The sequence below is a fragment of the Orcinus orca genome, chromosome 15 (assembly GCF_937001465.1).
Source record: "Orcinus orca chromosome 15, mOrcOrc1.1, whole genome shotgun sequence".
Taxonomy (NCBI): domain Eukaryota; kingdom Metazoa; phylum Chordata; class Mammalia; order Artiodactyla; family Delphinidae; genus Orcinus; species Orcinus orca.
In genome coordinates, this window is record NC_064573.1 from 56,019,595 (window position 1) to 56,040,764 (window position 21,170).

Consider the following 21,170-nt stretch of genomic DNA (forward strand, 5'->3'; position numbering starts at 1 on the left):
TACATATCTTGTAGGCAGCTGGAGACACATTTCTGAGAGTTATCAGGTTCACAATATGGTCACTTACTTGATTCCCATTTCACTCCATATTTCTTGGATGCCAACCAAATGCCAGGCACTGGGTTAGGCACCAGAGGGGTACAGAGGCGGGTGCTAACAGAACTCAGTTCAATGATCAGCTCTATCCATGACAGTTCTGCAGTCTGAGAATATATTCTCTAAAGCATGATATCACTTTCTACTTAGGGGTGGCATAATACACTTAGCGCGTAGAAAGCATTCAGTAAGATATATAATAACTATGATTATTACTAGCAGTATTATTACAGGGATATGTTCTTAAGAAGCATGCCCTATGTCGTTACAGTGCATAATCTAGCAGGAGATTAAAAACCACAAGCAGCTACAATGCAATATGGTAGATACTATATCTGAAAAGTATACAGACTGCTGTTAAGACAGAAAGGATAAAAGAATGACACAGCAGTGAACATCACCCCACACCTCTCCAAGAGCCTTGTCAAATGCCAAAGCTAGAACCTTTCAAGAGAAGGTCTGAATTTAAAAACTAAAAAAAAAAAAGCTTGGACTTCCCTGGTGGCGCAGTGGTTAGGAATCTGCCTGCCAACGCAGGGGACACGGGTTTGATCCCTGGTCCGGGAAGATCCCACAGCCCGTGTGCCACAACTACTGAGCCTGCGCTCTAGGGCCATGAGCCACAACTAGTGAGCCCACGTGCCACAACTACTGAAGCCCGTGCACCTAGAGCCCATGATCCGCAACAAGAGAAGCCACCGCAATAAGAAGCCCATGCACCGCAACAAAGAGTAGCCCCCACTCAACGCAACTAGAGAAAGCCCGCACACAGCAACAAAGACCCAACGCAGCCAAAAATAAATAAATAAAAAAAAAATTTATTTTTTTAAAGTCTTTAAATAAATTAAAATAATAAAAAAGCTCATTTCCTTCTATACTGGAAATCTATCAAAGAACGGTACTTCAATAATCCCTCTCATCTGGTTCTATTTTTTTCATAGTTGTTATTCCTTCTAACGCGCGAAAAGAAGTCTCATGTTTATTGTTTGCTGTCTGTTTCCTCGCACTTGAACGTAAACTCCACAGGGGATGCCTTTTGTCTTTCGTTCTTGCTGTTGCTCAGGACCAAATTCAAAGTACCTAGAATAGTGCCTGGCATGTACCAGTTACTCAATAAACTGTTAGTTGAATGAATGAATGAATCAGTAATTCCTATCATCCAACTGTGGGCATCTTTAGGATCTGAAATGCATAGGAAAATAAAGATCTGGAAAAATGAACTAAGTACAAAGGAATACATTTCTACCCATCACTCCCTTATCGATATCTGACTTAGAAATCACCTACATACCTTGGTTCTCAGTGCAGGACATAATATGGATAATTGAGCTATACTAGAGTTTTCTTCTTTCATTCAAATATTCAAATAAAGAGAAGTGGTTTATATAAATGTAGCTCGTTAACAATTATTAGTGCCCATCAGTGAGCCTCTTGGTTCCCTCATCCCCTCACCAGTCTGCTCCTGGATCAAGGGGAAATCACACTGCCGTGTTAGCAGCGGCTGTTGCCTGAACATGGTTCAGCACCTGACCCCTGGAAGAGCAAGAGACTTCCTAATTCTGTGGCAGAAAGGGTGGTATGTGTTCCTAGTCACAACTGAGAATTCCTTTTTTTCATAGATAGAGGGTCCGGAATTTTAGATAGCTACTGTGGTTTTCATTATAATAAACTCATTTGCTTATAGAAAATGGGTGAAAAAGGACTCTACAAATTTCACTTTAGAAGCCAGCCACTATCAGATACATAATTTCTATGGGATAATTCTGTTGGGTGTCCAAAAATAATCAGCTTATAAGCACAACTATGGAACACAACCTCTTGGTAAATTAGTACTGCCAACATTTCTCACATTTAATGTGTGTTTATCAGCTCTCTTTGGAGCACCTCAAGCCAGTTTATGCGTACCAACATTTCTACCCAAGAGGATTCCCTGAAAGAAGTAAGGATATGAGATTAAGGACGTGAAAAAGTATTTTGTATTTGGGTGTATGCGGTTTTAAACCTAAATCACAGACATGAAATATCATGCTGCTGTAACAGATAAAAATCCTACAAAACCCAAGTAATCTAGATGTAACTGCCCAGAAACCATTCCCTTAATGAAAAAACAATGGAATTTTCCCATTTAATAATCAGTAAAGTTCTCGTTCTGTTTAGTATTGGTTTTTATCTGCTGAGCCCCTTCTAAGAGAGAAGCTGTGAAGACACAGCTGAGTCTTCATTGGGAGCTGCGTGAAGACACATGACTCGGAGGCAGAAGATAAGCCACAGGCAGCAGAAAAACACGGATGCAATCAGAAGACGAGTGCCCCACCTGCCAAAGTACAATGGCCCTGGGGCTCACCGTGACCGTTAAGAGATGCTCCTCTGCAAGGGTCAAGCATAACTGCCTCTTTCTGATTAGCCTAGAGACCTTTTCCATATCCCATCTTGCCTTCATAAATAAGCATTCTGCCCAGAGTAAATTAAAATGTACACTTTGCACGTTGCTTTAGCTGCATTAATTTTTTCATAATTAAATCTTCCTTGGGGAGGAAGACATGACTTTGATTTCTTTTGTACTCTGCTCACAGCATATGGTACCACGTCAGACAGCGCTGAACTGTAGGGGCTGTGAGCCTCTTTCCCTGTAAATGCAGCCTACGGAGCCTAAAGGCACTACTGCCGGAGTCCAAAGACCAGGGCTGCTCAATAATTATTAGCTATGATTGCACTTGTTCAGTGAACTGCTCTCACTGTCATCAGATAATTAGGGAAAATGAAAGCAGATCTAGGAATTTTCGCTGGGAGAAAAAAAATCTTTCATGACTAAATAATTTTTAAATTCTTTTAAAATAGCACCTTTTAAACCAAGGTGCTACTCTGTTATAAAAAGCGGGTTGGCAGATGAGTTCTTGCAGATAAAAATGTATTGTTAATAACAGCATTTATTATTTGCCCACCATAAGCCCACCATTGAGCGAGATACTTTACAAAGGCTGGCCCACTGAGTCCTTTCAAAACCTCTGATACGTAAGTTTAGTTATCCTCCTTGTTCACGTGAGGAAACTGAACTCCGACAAATGAATGAACTTGCCCAAAGTCATCTAGTTCGTTAGATATCAGAATAGTAGAATCAGGGCTGGGGGTGGTGAGGAGTCAGGTTCCTGTCTGGGACATAGAAACAGCTGCTAGTATCCTGAATCTAATGATCGGCTTCCAGCAGAGAACACCCTAATCAACACCTCAAATCTTTATCAATTCTTGAAACGCAGGTTTAATGTTTCCCAAGTTGCTGATGGGACAGGGTCATATCAAAAATCAACATAACCAAAACAGACCTCAAATTTTTATCACCACAATTCAGCCTCTCATTCCAGATCCTTACATGTTCCAGTAATGTCACTATTCCCAATGTCCTCACACTCCACGTCTCCACTCGGCCCAGGCCATCTCCAATAACTATTTACAATCATCAAGAAAGCAGCTGTCACCTCCTAAAAAAAAAAAAACACGCTACTGGGTTTAGGCCTAGAAGACAGACAAAAACCACATTAGCCAATTCATCACTTGAAGGAGCTTAAAATCTAGCAGTGCTCACATGAAATGTTTAAAATGTAAGTCATAAAGTAAATGATTCAGAAAAATGCAACTGGAACTCAGAGGACAGTTTACCCTGGGCTGGAACAGTCATAAAATGCTTCACGTGAGAGGTGAGATTTGACTGGGCCTTGAAGGATAGAGGAAGCATTGAAACAATGATTTTAAAAGAAATTCTTGCTCTTGGTAAAACACTCAAACTGTACAGAAGGACATGAAGGGAAGAGAAAATGCCAGACTCCTCTTCTCCTGGCCCGAGGAGAATGTGCTGCTGGTCATTTGTCAATTCGACAGAATTTAAATACATGAAGGAAAAAGAAACAAAGGAAGAGGAAAGAAGGGCTAGAATAGCACAGTCCTGACAAGCAGAGGTGGTCATGGTGGAGAAGAGTTCTGATGTAAGAGACTAAGAAATGGAGGGAGGGAGGGATAAATTAGGAGTTTGCGATTAGCATATACACACTACTGTATATAAAAGAGATAAACGACAAGGACCTACTGGGAACTCCTACAGGGAACTCTACTCAATATCTTGTAATAACCTATAAAGGAAAAGAATCTTAAAAAGTGTATATATATGTATTTTTTATATACATACGTAAAATACATGTATAACTGAATCACTTTGCTGTACGTCTGAAACTAACACAATATTGTAAAGCAGCTATATTTCAATAAACACTTAAAAAAGAAAAAGAAATGGAGCTGAGCCACGAAGGGAGCCAGCTGTGCCTTCTCTCACTCACACATCTGAGGACCAACCAACCATATTCCAGGTTTGTGCTCGAGTCTGGGGGATGCAGGGAAGTAAAAATGGTCGTGGCTGCTGCCCTCATGGTCTCAAGGTCAGAGTTTGAGGAGTCTCACAGTGACTTTGATAGGTCTCTAGAAAAGTACATCTAGATGCAAGTTGAATCAGAAGGAGACCCTGGAGGCAAGAAGTTCCATTAAAAGACTCTGTGCATTCCCGACATAACATGATGGAATCTTGAAGTGGAGGGGCGGCAGCAGAATCCATACGGTACAACTGCTCCAAAATCTAACTTCATGAGGAAGAAATTAAGACCAAGAGAAGTCAGATGCCGTGCCCAAATTTGGAGTGTAATTAAGGGCTTTATAAAATAACCTTTGATAAGAAAGTCATGAAGAACTAAATGTGAAAATAAAACTTTAATAGTTTATGAGATATAAAAGGGTGATACTTTTACCACTTAGAAATGGAAAAGATTTCTTAAAACAAGGTATCTATCCCATAACAAGAATAATCAAAAATGCATCTATTTTAAATTTTCAAAAGAATCTTTTCACCCAAAGATGTCCTAAAAAAGAAAAGACAAGCCACCAGTCGGGAGAAGCCCACTGAAACGAGCTTCATTTCTGGAATGAAATTACAGAAAAAACTCTTGATATCCAGAATATATAAATAACTCTTACAAATCAATGAGTCCTTTTACGCAGTGGGAGAGCGGACAACATGTATGCCTACACATTCCAAAGAAATCTGAATGTTAAGAGAGGAACAAAACGGTCAACGACATTAGCAGTCAGGAAACAACACGTTAAAACTGCAAGGAGATAAAATTTCACATCCCGAAGGCTGGCAAAAAATAACATACACCACTAAGTGTTGACAACGATACAGAACCAAAGGAGCTCTTATAGATGGCTGGTGGGAGGATAAATGGACAAAACTCTTTTTGGTAATTTGGTATTACCTGCTAAATGAGAAGGTACAAATCCTTCCTACAGTTCTCCTAAGAATATAGCCTAAGGAAAGGTCCTTTGTTAACACAAGGAGATGTGTGTATGAACATTAATAGCAGCCTTGTTGGAAAATAAATAGAATGTCCATCAATATATTAATCACTATATATTATACAACGGAATACCACAGGGTAGTAAGAATGAATAAGTAATACCTATTCATATCAACAAAAGAGTAATCAATTAAAGTCGGGTAAAGAAAACTACAAAGAGCATGGTGTTCCTATTTATTGAGTTTTAAAACAGCAAAACGAAACTCTACTGTGTAGTACACACATATACCTACATACCTAGCAAAGTATGAGGAAATGTGTGGCGATGATAAACACAAAATTCAGCGTACAGGGTACCACTGAGGGGAGATAGGTTTGGAGAGACTCTGAGAGTACCAACAGCGTGTGCAGTGACTGGGTACATGGGTGTTTATCGTAATATTTAATTTTTTGTGTTGCTGAAACATTTCTCAGTAATTCTCAATTTATAATGAAGAACTAAAAAGTAGTTTTTTTAGTTCTCAATTTATAATGTAATTCTCAATTTATAATGAAGTAATTCTCAATTTATAATGAGAACAGTAATTCTCAATTTATAATAAGTAATTCTCAATTTATAATGAAGAACTAAAAAGTAGTTTGACGTACAGGTACACAGTAACAGAGAAAGAAAAGAGTCGACTATTACTTGAAAATTTTCCAAAATATTTCATGTCTTCTCTTCTCCCATTCCAACTTCCCTCCCCCTGGAGCCCATCATTTATACCTGAATTAGCACAACAGTCCCCTAAGGCATCCCTCTGTCCCCATCTGGTGGCAGACGATCCACTTCCATCCGTCCCAGAGGCCACTTCTCCGCGTCACCGTCTATACAAAGTCCTTCAATGCTCCTATCAATGCTAAACATTCTTGAATCATCCGTAAAACCATCCAGAGTGTACCTCCATCCCTCTCAGTCCAATTCATTTCCAGGTCTAATTAAAATGCACTAGAGAAGCTGGTGCAGAAGACCATCTCCCTGAGCCAGCAATCTGCCGAGCTGGTTTGCGTCTCCATGTCTTTGTCAAAGTTTTGCTTTATCTGAAAAGTCATCCCTTCCTCCTACTTAACTCTTACCATCTAGGCAAGTCCAACGTAAGACCGTCCTCTTTAGGAAGCATTCCAAAACGATCCCATTCCTTTGGGTTCGATTTTCAGCTGCCCGAGGATTTGAACTATATTTTGCACTTCGACAGTCTCCATGCTCATGAATACAAGGAAGATCATACGATTTCATCTGCTTGTTCGCCCGTCCTTGGAAAGGCTATATCCATGCCAAATACCTGCCACGGATCATCTAAATCCCTTGGTATTCTCAGCATCAAAGCAGAATATGTTAAATTACCGATAAAGGAGAGGCAAATCTAGAAAAATGATGATGCATTATTATAAAAACATGGGTCATGTCCATGCTGAGTCTTACATTGCCTCGCAGATCTTTAAGGCTGAGCGGCGGTGTAACATCTAAAAGCTGGGGGCACGGGCAAGGGCAGGATAGCACACCCGTGCCGCTGGCCCACCACACCTCATCATTCCCGTGTCTCAGAAGTGTAGATCGGGCAGAATGTACTACTTGCCTGGCCAGAAACTAGTATAAAAAAGTCATGGAAATACCAAGGAGGCTGTGAACCCATATAATTTAAAATGGTAGATTCCAACATCCCCTATGATCAAGAGCCACCCCACACAGGTTCTAAGTAAGTATCTCTACAGAAATCAACCCCCAGCAAGAAAGTCAGCTGTAGCCACTTCTCCCCCTCCCACTTCATACCTCTCATCCCTGTGATCTGATTCGACCTTTCCATCCTCAGCGAACATTTGCATCCCTTCCATCAGCTGCCCTTCTCCTAGCCCCTATCTCTGTTATCCCTTGAGCTTATGGTCTCACAGAGGCTGACGAGCACATCAAGAGAAAACGGAATATAAGTATGCATGAAGGACTTCCCCGGCAGTCCTCTGGTTAAGAATCCACCTTACAATGCAGGGAACTTGGGTTTGATCCCTGGTCGGGGAACTTAGGTCCCACACGCCACAGGACAACTAAACCCACCCACCGCAACTACTGAGCCCGTGAGCTCTAGAGCCCTGCGCCACAACAGAAGATCCCGCACACTGAAACTAATAAATAAATCACGATGCAGCCAGATCAGTCAATCAATAGATGTTTTAAAATAAATAAATGTGCATCAGATTCAGTGGAGACACAGGAAGGAGTGCTTGATCCTTTGGGGTAAAGGGTGGGAAAGAAGTTTGTGTTTAGCGTCAAAGGGCCGGGGGAGGGGGTGGAATCTGATAAAGGCAAGTGGGGTGGTTAAGCTATTCCTATGCTTGAGTGAGAAGGAGGAGAAAGGAAAAGGGGCAAGAGGGTTTTTTTTCGGGGGGGGGAGGGGTTTGTATTGCTTTGTTTTTTTAATCCTTATCTTATTTCAGAACCCCCCTCTGTTGACCAGAAGACTGTAGTTTCCGTAGCTGGAAAACAGAGCACAACCTAACCCATCACATGCTGGCCATGCTGGGATCAGCCCTGTGTTTACCAGGTGTTATCAGAAGAAACTTAGGACCAAAGGATGCAGAGTTTGAGACTGCAAGGAGGGCCATGCAAAAGCCATGTAATACTACCCTCAGAGTTACGGTCCTTACACAGTTGGAATACAGATTTGCATGCACTCATTATTCATTCATTCACTCAGTCAATGTCTACTGACCACTTACTAAGTCCCAGGTGCTGTGCTAGGCATCAGTGATACTTTGTGAACATGCTATTTTAGTCCTTGATCTCATGGAATGCATAGTTCAGCGGGGAAGACAATCGATCAGATAATCACAAAAGTCAAGACATCATTATTTACTGTAAAAGGACCACGGTAAAAAGTATCAAGGCAACTAAGCTGCCTGCAACCGGACAGCTTCACTGATTAAATGACCTTTCAGCTGAGGTCTAGGGAAATGGAAATAATGTAAGAAACATGTTACGGGGAGTTCACACAGGAAACTTCTAAATGTGTTACTGCTTCAAGGTTCCCCCGTTGCCCCTTCCCAGCTCCAAGTGGGAAAGCTCACCCCTGTCTGATAGAAAAGGTGACTTTGCTTCTGAGTTAGTGTCTGGGTAAAGAGCTTCGAGGAGAGTGACTGTGCCTTGCGCCTTCTTGCTAGACTAGTCTGATGAATCATATCAAAGAAGAACTGTTTGCAAAGTCTGAGACAAGATCAAAATGCCATTTTCCTCTTCAACGGCAGCCTGTGTCTTGCAAAGAAATCTCCATGCTATCTACCAGGGGAAATTTCTAGCCCGGAAAAAGATATCACACTGAGTTTCCACTGAAACTGAAACCCAGAAAGCAAGGGTCCCCAGGGCAAGGACGTAATCTGGAGGTTAGAGTGAGGGTTAATGTCAGTCCTCCTATCAGAATACTCATAAACGTTCTCCTGTAGTAGAATTAAAAGGGAAGTTACTCTAGCAGATGTTTCCAAATTAGCCAAAACCGTGTCGGGGAGTAAAGCAGGAGAGCTGGAAATGCGCCCAGAGAGAGAGAAAGAGAGAGAGAGACCTTCCCACAAGCAGCCTGATGGAGCCACTGAAATGCCTCTGAGCCCTCCCGGTGCAGATAGGGATGCAGGAGCGAGGAGATACTCAGGTCCCAGCACAAATCCTCCTCTCCTAATTGCTCATCCATGGCTCCAGTGAGACTACCACTCTGCTGAATCCTAAGAAGTCCTGGCAGGATGGGGCAGTTAACACACGGCCAAACCACACTCTTCACGCTTGCTTTTGTGCTGTTGCTTACAAACCTGACAAGAAACGTTGGGAGAAGGTACAGAAATTGTCCATGACAACAGAGGAGCAAACCATGAGAAATGAATGTGAAAATGAACAGTATAGTGTCAGGCAAATAAATCCCAGGAGGAGGGTGGGTCTGCATCTTCAGAGAAGACCCAGAGCACTGATATCTAGCTCACAACAACCCCAAACTGGGCAATGATATCCCCCGCTATGTGGGTTCTCACCTACCCAGGAAAGAAAAGGCCCAAGGATCTGAGCCAAAGATCCGTGCCTACATATCCAGAGGGTTTCCTGGGTGTGAGCTGGGCTCCCAAGTGGGCTGTCACTTGTTACCCAGTAATCATTACCTCCTGCAGGAAGGAGAAAACAGTAAACACCATCCAGGAAAAACCTTAGGTCAATAAAGGCAGAGAAGATCTCGTTTCTCACTGGTACACCAGCTGTCTGGCCCTACCATTGTCTAGACTAAAAGATGTAAAATTTGTGGGTCAGCACAGCTCACATGCAATACCAACCTCTGTGCAATCAGAGAAAGGAAGAAAAGACCTCAAAGAAAAGCCATTCACCATTTTAACCACCTTATATGCACAGCCCATTTTTTCTGCCCTCAACCACACGTTTTCCTTAGCAGGTGGTTTGTGTGTTGCAGGGTTACAAAAAAAAAAAAGAAGTAATAACTTTTGGTATGCATTAATGGTATATTATACATAGCAAATATACATTTTGCATAAGCCAAAGAGGTATGTGTTAGAAGAAAAGGAACTGGTACCTGGTATCTCATACAATGAGTTGTCAATGGATGTTTAATAAAGTGAAAGACTGATGATTAGTTCTAAATCCTCCTCTGTGGTAGAAAAATGGTTTAGACCTTCCTAGGAACCACATCTTTGGCAATACCTGAGAGACCACACAATGAAAGTCACCTTCGCTGGGGAGTAACAGGAAGCAGGCTACACATTCCCCATGATTTAAAAAAAAAAAAAAAGAAGAAGAAGGAAGAAAGTCAAAGAAGAAATGATTCCTTTCTTTGAAAATGAAGAATCACAAGCCCTGAGGATCTTCTGGAAATAAGAGATGCACAAGATATGATGCGGTGCTTCTGAACCTCAGAGTGTATCTGTGGCACAAAATTTTTAGAATTCTAGACAAAGGGTCTTCTTGTGATTGTGTTTCTTTAAAACAAAAATGTACAAAGAAAACATCATCTCATAGATGTAAGGCATAGATTGTAAGTGTGGGAGGTGAGGATTGGAGACAAGTGTTCAGATTTTTCAAAAGTCCTTTCATGATGCCCCTGCTTTAAGGATGCTCCTTTAGCGGGATAAAGGAGAAAAAGAAACAAAAGAACTTACAACTACATTGTTTCCTTAGATTAACCATGAGAGGCAAAGGCGGTTTCTATAGAGATGAAATCTTCATGACAGTCTTCCAATGGAATGCTTCCTAAGAGGAAACAGATCCTTCTGCATGGAGCAGAGCTGCTCTGAATAAGGGTAGAACCATTTGTGGGAACGATCCAGAAGATACCATAACGTGAATCTGTCATAGAAACTTCACTATGAAAACACACATTTAGGTGGCATATTACTATTCTTTCTGAATTTGAAATATTACATGAAATCAAAATCAGAACACTGAACTCTTTGTTTCCAGAAGAAGTTGCTTTTCAAAGAATGTTACTTGTCTCAACTGAGTTGTAGACGAAACTGTTACTATGCTACAACTCTCTAAATGAGTAGTTAGTAAAACTTCATTTCCCCTCTTCCCAGTTTTAAATTTATATTTAAAAATTAATCAATCTAGGGAATTCCCTGGTGGTCCAGTGATTAGGACACTACGCTTCCATTGCAGGGGGTCGGGTTCGATCCCTAGTCAGGGAACTAAGATCCCGCGAGCCACGCTGCATAGCCAAACAACAACAACAACAAAAAGTAATCTAAAAAATAAATAAAAATTAATCAGTCTAGACAGCCATATAGAACAAAGGCATACATAACCTAGTAGAAGTTAAATCAAAGTGCATGCAATCTGTATTTCCAAATTTGATTCAATAGGACGTTTACACTTAGAAAGACTTAGAAAGTAGAACAACTTATAGTTAGTTTAGGCTATTTCCCTGCTTGGGCTACATAATATTTTGAGAAGAAGGTCTTGGCTATATAATATTTTGAGAAGAAGGTCTTGATTTCAATAATCACTCATATCAAGGTTTTAGTCCTGGCAGAATGAAGTTTACATTGAAGGAGAAATTACACATTCTAAACCATGAAAATTCCCCATAAGGAAAACTCAAATATTATTCCCCCCCCCAAAGCACAATTGCTAGTGTGTGACTTGAAGAGTTTTGTCAGAAAATTACTTCATAATTTTTTAAAGAATCTGTTTACCAGTTCATTTTGCCAATATTTATATAGTCTATAATTTTTGAGATCAAATATTTTATTTAGCCAACTAACCTTGGGATAGAAATATAGAGAGAAATAGCAGATGTAATTTTTAAAATAGCCTATATTTGTGAAGGCATTCAGGTCTCTTCTCATACAAAGTAGCTAATACTTTCTCTTAAGTGAGTCAGTTGTTGTTTTTTAAATAGTCATGGAATTTTAGATCTAGAATTAGGAATATTTCAAGGAAGTGACTTTACTGCAGCAACTTTAAACTGAACTAATACACCCAAAGGAAATTAATAACAAGGCCACTGACACCAGATTTCTATGAACTTTCCTATTTCATGCCAGAATATGAATTTTCTGAACCAAGGGTAGTTTTCATAACCTAAACGGTTAAATTTCAAATGTTTTTCAAAGTTATTCGATATTTCTTTATGACTTTGGATCTCCTTTTTAAAAATGTAAGCAAAGACAACTTTTTCCTTTTGACATTAGATCGATTAGGATACTTGTAACGTCTCTTGCCTTCCTGTCATTTTGGTTCAAGTTGGGATAAAGATTACTGCTCCACATGCAAAATTACCTAGGCCAATAGAAAGTTGCTTCCTGAAGCTGAAATTCGGCTATAAACAACCGTCAAAAGGCAGTTAGCTCCTTCCTGGTAAAAAAATAATTTGCAAGATGTTTGCATTTGGTCCTAGTTCTGAACATTCCTCATCCCAGGATCTGACTACAAGTCAGACTGATCCATCACCAGTTTACAAAGCCATTCTCGAAGACTTTAAAAGCTAAAGATCTGCCTTGAATTGTTACTTTTATGATATGTTTTTCATCACTGTAATTCCATAACTTCATGTGTTATGCTGGGGGTGGAGGGTGGGGGAGAAGGGGCATCGATCTCTCAAGAACAGAGCCAAGCTCACGGGGTCAAGAGGGGACAGCCTCGCAGGAGTCCAGAAAGGAGATAACATCTCACCGCCCGCGCCCCCCCCCCCCCCCCCGCCCACGGAGGGTCCTGTCCCAGCCTCCTCGCTGCCTCAAACCCCCTCCCCTTATCCGACAGAAAATTCCGCAGCCTCCTGGCCGGGAGGGAGACGAGCCTGAGAGCCCTGGGTGGGAACAGCGTGCCGGAACAGACAGTGTCGCGGGCGCGGGCACCTGAGCAGCCCCTTCCCACTGCCTCCCGGGGCCCCTGCGCCAGGCTGGGCTGGCTCGCCTCCCGCGAGGGGCGCAGCCTCCCGAGCCCTGCAGGCAGGATCTCCATCTCCGCGCGGCCCCCCGAAGTCCTGCCTGCAGCTGCGGCCGCCCGCCCAATGAAAGTGCAATTTGTTATCCCTCCCGGCCCGGAGGAGGGGTGTCCGGGTCCGGTCCTGGCTCAGCCCCGACTGTTCAGCTGGCTGAATACCGGGTCTCACCGCCCGCGCCGCGAGTGGCCGGGAATGGGCCTTGGCCTCGGCCGCGGGAGGGGGTCGACTCTCCCGTGATCGCTCCCTTGGACCCCGTTCTCTCCGTGTGTCTCTCTTTCTGTATCTCGGTCTCTCTCTGCGTGCCTCTGTCTCTCTTTGTCTCTGCTTCCCTGGTTTCCTCTCTTGCGCGCGCGTGCGCGCGCGCACACGCACACATACACACACACACACACACACACACACACACACACACAGGGGAGGGGGCTGTCTCCACTACCAATGCCAAAATGTCACCTAAAAAACAAGTGCAACAACTTGCCTCGCCAAAGACCCAGGAGCCAGTCGAGAAATGCCCTGCAGGGCGCAGCCCCCTCCTTCCCTGCAAGGTGCATCGGGGGTTGGGGTGGGGGGGGAGGGGTGGGAATTTGGCCGGTGGACCTGACGGGGACTGTTGTTCTCCTCCCCTCCCCCTTCCGGGACCCTGTCGCAATTAGAAATCCGTCCTCTCCTCAGGCCCCGGGGGGAGCCGCGAGAACCGCACGCCGGAGAGGGGCGCGCCGGTCCCCGGGTTCCCGGAGTCCCCCGGGGGTCGCAGGAGTGCGCCCCGGGTGGTGGAAGGGAAAGGAGAAGCCGGCCGGCGGCTAGGGGAGCCCAGTCCGGAGTCCCTCCGCCCGCGACAGAAGCGGCGACCGCGCGGCGGGCAAGAGCCGCCCAGCGCGCGGCGACCGCGGCGGTGGCGGCGGCCCGGGCTCCAGCGGCCGCCGCCGCGAGCGCACGCCCCAGCCCCCGGAGCAGCCTGGCGTTACCTTGCCACTGCCCGCAGTTTGGCCCTCGGTCGCCGCGGCCGTCCGTCGGTCCCGCGAGCCTCGGAGGAAGGACGAAAGAGGTGTCCCCGTGGCCGGGACAGGATCCCAGCGAGGCGATGGGAAGGACTCGAGTGAGGAGCCGAGGGGGCTACGGCCGCTCCCGCCGCGGATGCCGCCGATTCCCCCGGGCCGGAGATGTCAGAGAGGCAGTGTCCTCGGGACTGCGGGGCGCGGAGCGCAGCGCTCGCCTCTGGCGCGGCGGCTGAGCGCCGGGACGCGGCGGACTGGGGCGGCGAGGCTGGGCTGGTCACCCGCCCCTGGGTGCATGTTAATACGGTGGGGAGGAGGAGTCCCGCGCTTCCTCCGCCCAACCGCGGGAGCCGGCGGGCGGGCGGCGGCCGCTGCCCGGAGCCAGCGCTCCCACCCGCCCCGGCTACTACGGCGGGCCACCAGCCCTGACCCAGACCTGGCACGTGCGCCCGGGCCGCAGGGAGGCGCCCGGCGTCCTGCGGGTGATGCCGGCTCAGGTCCGGGCCGCAAGTGCGCTCACACCACACAGAGGGGAAAGCCCCGCATCCCCTCGAAGGAACCGCGAGGCGACCGCGCGTTAGTGGGCGTGTCCCGTGCGTTCCCCGGCGCAGCGTCCGCTGAGAAGTGAACCTGCCCCTCCTCACCTGACAGCTCTCGTTCCCAACCTTGTCATCGGGAGCGCTCAACACTATCACAGGAACTCATGTTGGCGGGCAGAGGGTTTGTCTTTCTCTCTCTCTCCATCCTCGGGATCCCTAGTAGAATTTTTGAAGAAGCAATCGCCAGGGAGGAGCCGGGGTCGTGGAAAGAGGCTAGACTCACCCGGACTGACATTCACACCCGGTGCCATTACCTCCCCCAGGGCCTCAGTTTCCCCATCTGTACAACGAAGGCCCTTGTGGATTAGATTATACAATATTTTTACCACCAGCTTCTCAAGGTCTTGGCCTAAAGATAAGTAGAAAAGCGAATCCCTTTCCTTCCTATCCTCTGACCTCAGAAAACTCCCCGCTCTCCATCCCAACTGCATTTGGAAGCCACGCCCATTCACACCGTCTGAGGACCACAAGTCCACGTGCTCTGAAAGTAGGAAGCACCCATGAGGCTTCAAAGTAAGAACAGAAATAAATATTGTATGAAGAGATGAACTAAGATTTGGGTCAAAGAGAGAAAAGAGTCAAATAAGTGTTTATTGAGCTTCTGCTCTACCCACTTAAGTATCAATACTACAGATGATAATAGTTAAATAGTGGTTAATCACCATCTTCCAGTTTCCCTCTACTCAAAAAAGAATGAGTGGGCTTCCCTGGTGGCGAAGTGGTTGAGAGTCCACCTGCCAATGCAGGGGACACGGGTTCGTGCCCCGGTCCGGGAAGATCCCACATGCCGCGGAGTGGCTGGGCCCGTGAGCCATGGCCGCTGAGCCTGCGCATCCGGAGCCTGTGCTCCACAAGGGGAGAGGCCACAACAGTGAGAGGCCCGCGTACCGAAAAAAAAAAAAAAAAAAGAATGGGCATCTTCATGGAGAATGTCTGCCCTTTGTTCTACAACTCCCAGGGAGAACATTATGCTAAAGAGTATATGATCTTTCTGTATAAAGTAGCATAAGATTTAGCATCTGCTTTGTGTGATATCTAATTATAAATATTAATAGAATATCCTTTTTAAAGAAAACCCTTCTAAAAATACAGAGAAGTGAAAAACAGTTTCCATAAAAATATGACTCAGATAAATAATCGCTTTTCCGCAATTTCACTGAGTGATTTTCCATTAAAGAGGAAAAAAAATCCGTAAACCACGAAACACTCCAAGAAATGGAGGTAAATCCTCAGCAGTGATCATAATGCTTTAACAAAGCTCTAAAAATTATCCCCAGCCAATTCAAGAGTGACTGTATAGGGGCACTTATTCTTCAAATACGATTCCATGAAAAGGCAAAGTACTGATATAGGAAAAGTAGCCTTCATAATCTGGAGAGAGCAACTACCTTGCCTTTCCAGATTTGTAAGCGTGTCTAATCCATGGAATTTTTAATGAGGTCACATAAATAAGGAGGCCATTATAACTGTCAGGCCCTAAATCAAATTAGGTGACTAGGGAATAAATTTGCTTGAAGCAGAAAATCATTTTCTTAAAAATTCTTATGGTGGATTCAACCAGACAACAATAATATCTATGTACCACTGCTATTGTGAGGGTTTGCTGACTGTAAGTGACAGAAACCAAATCTGGTGAACTGAAGAGAAAGTTATTTATTGGAAAGATATTGAAAGCTTTGCAGTCTTGAAACAGGCAGGGTTTGTGGCAATACTGTAGCTCTAGAAAGTCAGAAAGACAGAAGCAGTTCTGTTTGGTGTTGCACTGAAATGTACAGTTTACAGTCAGTAAATGTCAACTATTTCTTCAAACTTCACGTTACTGGATGGAGATTCAAGTCACAAAGGAGAACATCTGACTGGCCAAACTTCAGTCGGGTACCCACTCCCTGGCTGTGCCAGGAGAGGGAGAGGAAACATTCAGTTCTTTGACTTCCAGAATGGAAGGCAGGCACCTGGATTTATCATGCTTCCAAAAGTACACATGATTGGACATAAGTGGTTCCTCAAAACAAGTTCAGTGAACTATTAAGAAGAAGAATTTGATGCTGAGGTCAAAAGAAGGTCAATGTCTGTTACACTGATGGCCATGAAATTTACACTGTAATGCTTAGAGTTGTTTGGAAATGAGCAGTACAAGTGAAACTGCAAGTTTGTTTCACTTAAAGAATGCTGTTTAAATACTGTATGTATGGCCAGTTATCTTATTTAAATAAGCATAGTGCCTATTATAAGCACTACTGCAAGCCAGGGCCGAGCAGCTGTGTTCATTTCTTGTCACCGACAGTATAGTAGTGGAGTAATCGCCCTGGAAAGATGACCATGTCCTAATCCCTCGAACCAGTGAATGGTTATCTTGCATGACAATTTGCAGATGTGATTAAGTAAAGGGTCTTGAGATGGGAAGTTTATCCCAGATTACCTCACTGGGCCCAATATAATCAAAAAGGCCCTTATAAGAGGGAAACAAGAAAGTCAAAGGCAGAAGAAACAGATGCAATGATGGAAGCAGAGGTTGGAGTGATGCATTTTGAAGATGGAGGAAGGAGGTCATGAGCAAAGGGATACAGAAGCTAGAAAAGATTCTCTCCTAGAGCCTCCAGAACTCATGCCCGTCTGCTACGATCTTGATTTTAGCCTAGCTAAACTGATTTCCGATTTCTGATCTCCAGAACTGTAAGATAATAAATTCATGTTGCCTTCAGCCACCAAGTTTCTATAACAGCAGCTAGGGGAAACGAATATAGACAACTTACCCAACCCTTGCGAACATCCTCCCCAAAGCACATGTTGGTAGCAGGTGGCGTGAGAGCCTTTACTGTAGAAGAAACACAGAAAGGCACAGATACTTCTGAAGAAGTCGACTCAAAGGAGGCTGAGTCAGCAATACGTTGGTAAGAAGAGGAAATTAGAAACCATGAACAGATAGGGTTCCTATTCGGGGGTTTCCATTTCTCTGGTTAAATCAATGTGGCGGCACTCCCCCTAGACCACAACGTGGTCAAACCGATCAAACCCCATTAGAATGAAGTATACTGGTGAAAGAAGGAAGAACTCGAAGGACAACCTGAATGCTAAGTGTGAGAGGCATACAAGTTTGCTTCTGCATTTAACAAAGCCTTCTCACTCATTCTCGTGGTTTTAAGTAACATTTAAATGGTGATTCCAGATCTGTATCTTCAGCCTTGACCTCTCAGCTAGGTTTCACATTTGGGAATCCAAAGACCAGCTAGACAAATCCACTTACAACTTCCACTGGCACTCCAAAGTTAACAGGTCCAAATTAAACTCATCGCTTTCTGCCCTTTCCATCTGTTCAAATTTTTATTCCTTTTCCGGTTATACTATATAAATTCACGGCACAGTCATCCACCAAGTCACCAACACCAGCAACCCATGAGTTATCCTAGACTTCTACACCCACCAATCACCTCTAATCCATCAGCAAATACTGCTGACTTCTCCCACCATCTGAACTGATCCTGACTCCCTCCTATATTTCCATTTCTGTAACAGTATACCCGTATAAGGCTTTGTCATCTCACCTCTGGGTCATTATCCTCTTAACTTCTTTCCTTTCCCCCAGTCTTGCCTCCTTTTCATTGAAGCAAGAATGGGCTTATAAAAATACAACTCAGGGCTTCCCTGGTGGCGCAGTGGTTGAGAGTCCGCCTGCCGATGCAGGGGACACGGGTTCGTGCCCCGGTCCGGGAAGATCCCACATGCCGCGGAGCGGCTGGGCCCGTGAGCCATGGCCGCTGAGCCTGCGCGTCCGGAGTCTGTGCTGCGCAACGGGAGAGGCCACAACAGTGAGAAGCCCGCGTACCGCAAAAAAAAAAAAAAAAAAAAAAAAATACAACTCAGACCACGTTACAGCTATGGTTTAGCACCTTATAAATTTATAAAGTTCAGTTCCTTAGAATGATATACAAGGCTCTCCTGCTTTTCTCTTTCTTAGGCCTTTGCTCTCATGATTTATACGCTATGCTTCAGTAAATCAGACTGCTGCTTATGATGCCATTCCTGTAACATGCTCTGGAATATTTCTGTAACTCCCTCATACTATTCTTTCTGTCTTGCATGCCCTCTCTCTGCCTTTGCTGGCTAGTATTTCTTTCTCCTTCAAAGCTGGCTTCAGTGGTCCTCATGCCTGAATCATTAGGTTGGATTAAGTCGTGCCCACGCTCACTGAACCTACTACTATCTTTGTTTTTATGACATTATATTAAGTTTTTCAGGTTATCTGGGTTGTATTTTTGAGACTGTAGCTATCCCTACATGGATCTCCAATACCTAGCATAGTAACTGCCTCTCAATAGAAAATCAATATATATTTGTGGGACTGAATTAACCTGAATGGCTTTGAGAATATTTTGTGATGTCTGTAATATATCTTAGTATTAGGTAGTAGAAGGCCATGTGTGATGTAATATAACCTGTAGCCAAATTTTAGAACCCATCACTTATCAGGTTCAATAAATGGAAAGTGTTCTTTTTCATGCTAAACAAATGCCAAAAAAAAAAACTGAGGAAAGACATATGAAGACATCATGGCTAGTTTTTCCTTTTAAGAGCCAATCCAGTGAAAGGAAATGGTCTTGTTATCCTCAAACGGTTTTCAAGGAACATTTTTGCTTTATGTTTTGATTTTTTTAAATTAAAGATATAAATGCTGGAATACAATTGATTTAGCTTCTGTCCGAACTCTTCTTTTATACCCTATCATTCTTGTTTACACGTTAATCTATATACACTGTGTCACCTCCCAAACACCCCCATTTACTCTTTCATCCATTACAATATGGTGTGAGCCCTGTGCATTGCAATCTGGCTTTGTTCTGGTAAACGTGGTGTAATTTTCCCAACAAGAAGCCCCTTTGTAGTTCCTATTTCCCTGATCTCCTAATTAGAATTTTATGCAATGGATATGTGATTTTTCAAATTTTCCACTAGAAATGTCCATTATTTTACTGTCTTCTGGTTTCCCTTCTAGTTCTCTGCTCCCAGACTTTCCTACTACCTTTCCTAAGCTGTAATTATTGTGCCCCCAGGATGGTAGCTGAGACCACTGGTGAGAGTGAGGTCTCTGAAGGGAAAGGGCCCTTGGTCAGGACCCTGGGAAGTCTCCGCAATATCCACTGGAGAAAGAGGAAGAGGCCAACGTTAGACGTGGGAAGAAACTCAGAACAGCCGTGCCGTGAAAAGACAGGTTCCATGGAAACCAAAGAATGACAGCATTTTAGGAGACAGGATTTGATGCTGAATTTTAAACTAGCACTTCTATACATGTAACATCTCCACCTGCAAGAAATGTACAGACATCACCAATTCAATAGATACAAACCAAATGGTCCATCTTCCATCCAGCATTAGCTCTTTCCCACACAGTATTCCCACTGATGATCCCTTCCACCATATACCCAGACACTGAAGCCAGACATTTAGCAGTCATTCTGATACGCTTTCTCCTCCCTTATCTACTCTATCTAATTAGTCACCAAGTTTTATCAAATTCCTAAAACAATAAGCTATTTCACTCTACTGTTTAAAATTATTCAGTACATCCTCATTGTCTTCAAGATAAAACCTGAAAGCTTATGTATCACATTCAAAGCCCTTCACAATCTGATTCTTTCTTCATTAAATGAACAAACTAATTTATTTGAGTGGGTTGGCTTTTCACACACTGGATTGAGAACTTTATTAAAATTTTTTTTAACGGTTTAGAAATTGAAACAGAGTTAAAAATAAATGAAACCAAGAACAATAAAAGAAAAAAAGAACATATGTTCACCCATATAGTCTAGAGACTGCCAATATATACAGTAATGACCCTAGGCAAACTATATATCATCATATAGTAAAAGGGAGAGAAAGAATCAGAATATCTTGATAACAAAAAAAATTAATATATTATTGTATACATTTTGAGAAAAGACCTACTACAGATTTTTTTGTTCAGAAGTATTGTAGTTAAGAGTTCCCTTTAAAACAATCCCAATCCCTAAAATACTTAGGAATACATTTAACCAAGGAGGTGAAAGACTTGTACACTGAAAACTATAAGACACTGATGCAGGAAACTGAAGACACAAATAAATGGAAAGAGTTTCTGTGCTCATAGATTGGAAGAATTAATATTGTTATAATGTCCACACTACCCAAAGCTCTCTACAGATTTAACGTAATCCCTATCAAAATTCCAATAGCATTTTTCTCAGAAATAGAAAAAACAATCCTAAAATTTGTATGGAAGCACAAAAAACCCTGAATAGCTAAAGCAATCTTGAGAAAGAAGAACAAAGCTGGAGACATCACACTTCCTGATTCCACACCATGTTACAAAGCTATAGTAATCAAAATACTATGGTACTGGCATAAAAACAGACACATAAACCAATGGAATAGAACTGAGACCCCAGAAATAAATCCAAGCATATATGGTCAGTTGATTTACAGCAAAGGAGCCAAGACTACTCACAGAGGAAGGGCTACTCTCATCAATAAATGGTGTTGGGAAAACTGGATATCCACATGCAAAAGAATGAAACACGACCATTATCTTACACCAAACACAAAAATCAACTCCAAATGGATTAAAGACTTGAATTTAGAACCTGAAACCATAAAACTTAGAGAGGAAAACACAGGAGGTAAACTCCTTGACATTGGTCTTGGAAATGACTTTTT

General features: G+C 43.4%; 1 protein-coding gene across 6 annotated transcripts in view; it reads right to left on the bottom strand.

Annotated features, from left to right (window-relative positions):
- The window catches only part of DLGAP1 (DLG associated protein 1), an 833,306-nt gene extending 818,895 nt beyond the window's left edge, over window positions 1-14,411 (bottom strand). For 3 of the 6 annotated variants that reach the window (XM_049698295.1, XM_033439361.2, XM_049698296.1), the window contains exon 1: window positions 13,855-14,411. The gene's annotated coding sequence lies outside the window, so the exon portion shown is untranslated. Of the gene's footprint in view, window positions 1-13,047; window positions 13,211-13,854 lie in introns of those variants that run through there. The other 3 variants (XM_004275937.3, XM_004275936.3, XM_049698293.1) reach the window with 2 other exon arrangements.
- Between the last annotated feature and the right edge of the window lie 6,759 nt (window positions 14,412-21,170).